Genomic DNA, 4704 nt, shown 5'->3' on the forward strand with positions numbered 1-4704 from the left:
CTTGGGAATCAATGATGAGTTTTGAACTATGAAAGCTACCCATCATGCATTGCAGCATGACCATTTTTTTATTGTCACCATTGTTGTGAATCATATGTAAAATCTTGATGTCTGTGTGTGACAACATGATATGTTTGCTCTGAACATCGTATGCACATAATTTTTATCCACCTCTAAATAAGTGATCATAAAAATGCTATTGGTGCCAGTATTGCAGATCCACATGGTGGCGGCTAGAAATGCGAAAGTGTCTGACAACATTAGATGAATGTTTTGTAAAGCTTTCATCATCAACATCAACATGAAGCTGATAACACCTGATCTTACTTATTCTTGACTTTCTTTGCAACATCGACTGTGTTATACAAACACGGAGATACAGCAGCCACAGAAAAGCTCAAGTAAAAATAAAGGGGACCAAGAGCCCAACTAAAGCAAACACTTATCACCACAATGGTGACACTTCAAATGAAACCTCAACATCTAAACTTCTGTTAATTCTCACTAAGATCATCTGACAGCAATAGTCAAAGTAATTCTGTCTAAATTAGACCATAAATGATGTTGAAAATATGTCCACAATGGCCACATTTGAACTAGTTTTAAACCTTGTACGAAGGTTCGATGAAAGTCTATATCGGTTCAATTAAGTCTGTATCAGTTACAGGGAAGCAATTCCATTGATTTGTTTGGACATTACTATTTCACATAGATTCTATCTGATTCAGTTGTGTTGTCACAACACAAGGAGCTTACATAGATTCAACAAATTCCATTAATGTTAATAAAAAATAATTTGCTTGTGTGGAACCACTGTCCATAATTAAATTGAGTAAGTTTAAAGAGTCATTTTTTTTAGTGTTGTTTTGTAGAGACATTTTACAAAAGGAAACATTACGCTAGCTGCTGTTGTGTTTTTAGGTTTTTGTTTTATGACAGACAAAGTGTGTTTGTTGTGTGAAATAGTGTTCTGGAAGAATGAGTTGATTTGAGACATTGACATGATTTTAGTGCATTTTGAATGTGAAATGAACTGCTGTGACCAACTTTCAACCAAGATGAAGGTTGGTTAGGAGAACTGTGTGAAGAGTTTTGGAAAAGTGACAGAATTATTGAGAAATGTGTCCTAGCAATTGTAAAAAACAGAAAATGACTAACACTTTAACTTTGTATATTCCTTATTGTTTGTAATTTGTTCCAGCTTGAAGCGGTCTACAAACCCAAGTATGTTAACTTTCTTGGAGTGATTGTCCAAGGATTCAGGTAAATACAGCATATTGCAACCATGCTTTGTGTGTGTGTGTGTGTGTGTGTGTGTGCATGCGTGCGTGCGTGCGTGCGTGCGTGCGTGCGTGCGTGTGTGTGTGTGTGTGTGTGTGTGTGTGTGTGTGTGTGTGTGTGTGTGTGTGTGTGTGTGTGTTGAGCATGAACATTGAACTTATAATAATATGTGCTTGCAAAATGGATTCCCCTATAACATTCTTTAATATATTTCAGACCAGGGTCAATCATCACGATAACACAACTAGTGTTCAGCCTCAGCCAATCTTTACCATCCAGAAAAGAGATTGCAGACACCCTTTTGACAGCAGCAGAAACGGGAAATGTTGATGCATTGAACATCATTTCCCAGACAATTTCTGTCAATGGTTCCAGTAAGCATTTTTACTCAATAGACATTCTTCTGTAATGTTATTATAATAGGGTCAAGATACAAAACCCTAACTTTTAGTCTACTTTTTTGACTTGAATGAAGCATTATATTTGATCGGTTCCAGCTAATTTGCTAATCTTTTTATTACAGCTTTTGCTGCAACGGCTGCTCCGGCTACAGCGGCTGCAGCTTCAAGTGCATCGAAGATCGAGTCGCATCTGCTACAAGCAACAGGCCTCATTATTATGGGGAAAATATTACGACTTTTCCTATAGATCCTTTAATCATATATCAACCACACGTGAGAGTTCAGCAAGGCATGCTGTAACATATTTAACAGCATATATATTATCTTATATGTAATATTTGCAATTATAGCACACTCTCGATTTAGGGTATAGGTTAATTTAAAGATAGGCTTGATTTTGCACTATTCCTCGAGAATATAATTCTTAAAATGCATATATTCATTTAAATGTGTTTTTTTTTTTTTTAAAGAAATGAATTTCTATTGTCATGCTGTCTTCTGGGAGGGAAAAGAGACCATTTTCTGCATGTAATTCCTGAGGTTTTTATTATTATTTTCAAATTTAAACATTGTAAAAGTTCGCTCAGCTGTTTTAAGGATAAAAACAGTTTTTTAAAATTGTATTATGATCAAATACACATGAGTTTATATGGGCCAAAATATGTTGCTTCGATGAAAAGACACGCCTCACAAATCCCTTAAATGCTAGACAGTTCATCATACTTTGCAATGTACAAATTTCAAATGTGAAAGCAACTCGATTTACATAGTTTGAATTAATTCTTTCATAGAAATGTAAGCTGAGAACTGGTATTTTAGTGAATTGTTGATAAGGGTTGACAATGAAAACGAACTATCTGTGAGGATAGAGGTGTGCTACTCACTCAACACATGCTCCAAGCTGTCAATGACCATTCCTCAGGTATTTCTGGCAGCGACTCAAGCAACAGAAGGAAATGTCAATCAAGCTGTGAGGATGTGAAAATAGAATAATAGACACTCTGCTACTCAAATGTTAAAATCACCTATGATGACTTTTCTGAATGGTATGACCCTTAACATTGACACAGCTGCAAATACAAGGCTCACATTTTTTTTTTTTTTTTTTACTGACAGACAGCTAACATCCCAGAGGCTCTGTATTAATGTTAACATTAAATATAGCTATTAGAAATAATAATAATAAATAGAGTTATTAGAATCCCATCTTTTAGCCCTAAAGCACCTGCTGATCATTTAGCCCAGAGTAGAATTCAGCCAACACTCTCTTGTGAAATATGTAGACAAGACAATATTACAATCATTAGGAAGATTATTGAATTGTTTTAACTGTAATACAATGTGGCAACTCCCCAAAAGCACACCGTGACCTTTTTCTTGCACATTGAACCCAACAGAAAACACAGTGGTTTTGCTTCAGGACACAGATTTTGGAAAATTCTAAAAACAAACTGTAGCCACTTTGTACAATGTATTTCTCACATTAAAGGAATAGAAATCGATTTGTATTGAGACTGTTGTAGTACTAGGGTGGTAACGAAGGGTTAAAAAACGTCACATGGCTAATAAACTTATAATGAGTGTAGTAGAACATAATGGTGTTGTTGTTTTGTTGATTTAAATGTTAAGAGCCAGCAGGTTGCTCCGAGCCTTGCAACTGGTAAGTGGTTTTGTAACTTTTGTTGTAAATCTTCATAGAATTACCTCTATATTATAGTACAGATTATAGTAATCTTGTTCAAATGTTAGGAAATAATTATGTTGGTTTAGGAAAGCCAACATATTGTTAACCTATTTAAACTAAATATTATTATTCTGATTTCTGAGACAAAAATGTTCAACTCTTAACTCCTAGAGCTTTAGTGCTAAAAGCACCTAACACAGACCATAAAAGATCTCATCCAAAAATGAGAATTAGCCCATGATTTACTCACCCTCAAGTCATCCTTGGTGTATATGACATTCTTCTTTTTCAGAATACAATCGGAGTTATATAAAGAAATGTCCTGGCTCTTCCGAGCATTATAATGGCAGTGAATGGCCGTTTCTGTTTTAAGTCTATCATGCTCATGCATCCATCCATGATAAAAGTAATCCACACGGCTCTGGCGGGGTTATAAAGGCCTTTTGAAGCGAAGCGATGCGTTTGTGTAAGAAAAATATCCATATTTAAAACTTTATTGACTAAAATAACAGCTTCACTACTAATAGCAAAGAGACGCTGCACTTACAGGTATGATTAATTCACTCTAGAAATTGTTCTATCGCCAATGCATTCAAATGCAGTGCTACTTTATCTGTATCTGATTTAAAACAAGCAGAATTGTAACGTAACGAAATGTAACGATCCATAGACAATATAACTGATGAAAATGAGCTTTAAGTCAGAGCAATAGCCCAGTGGGCAACGAGCGCTGTGATGCTGGAGCTGTGCTCAGGGCGACCTGAGTTCCAGTCTTGGTTCGAGGTTCAGGCTTCTCAAGCCAACATCAAAGTTTGTTCACATAATTTAGCCTTTAGTTGTGTTATTAACATGTATATAATGGATTAAGTATATGTTTTAAATTACAGAAAAAAAAGATACTCATAAGGTATCATATTTATACTTTAAATAAATTAGTCTTTACATAATTTCTGATTACTAATTAGGCTGGCTAATTTTGAAAGTTGTCAATGTCAATATTGCTTGTGATCTTAATATGTATGTATTTGTATTCTTTCTGTTTACACTGTTGCATGATCTTCTTGTATAGGCTATGAGGAAAAACTACCATGCACACAGAGAACAGAGCTCAATGCTGCTAACTGGGCGAGCAGCGACAACTAGAAGAGAAGAACAGTAGAACACCTAATCTTAATACAGATGACTGGATTACTCTTCTGAAGAACCAAGACAAGCAAAGACTGATGATGAGCGCTCTGAGCAAACACAGCAGTCAAGATGCATGAGTGACTTTACTGAGTTCTTCATGTAATGTTGGGCATTTACTGTACGCAGAACTTCTAATAATTTATGTGGATG

The 4704-nt window shown here is 35.4% G+C and overlaps 1 long non-coding RNA gene across 1 annotated transcript; it reads left to right on the forward strand.

Moving 5' to 3' along the window:
• The first annotated feature begins 1163 nt into the window (after positions 1–1163).
• LOC130078414 (uncharacterized) lies at positions 1164–1972 on the forward strand. Its single transcript, XR_008805924.1, has 3 exons — positions 1164–1263; positions 1498–1655; positions 1805–1972. It is a non-coding gene; the product is annotated as an uncharacterized LOC130078414 (long non-coding RNA).
• The last annotated feature ends 2732 nt before the right edge of the window (positions 1973–4704 follow it).

Source organism: Rhinichthys klamathensis, unplaced genomic scaffold, assembly GCF_029890125.1.
Source record: "Rhinichthys klamathensis goyatoka isolate OS25496 unplaced genomic scaffold, OSU_Roscu_1.1 h1tg000868l_1, whole genome shotgun sequence".
Lineage (NCBI taxonomy): Eukaryota > Metazoa > Chordata > Actinopteri > Cypriniformes > Leuciscidae > Rhinichthys > Rhinichthys klamathensis.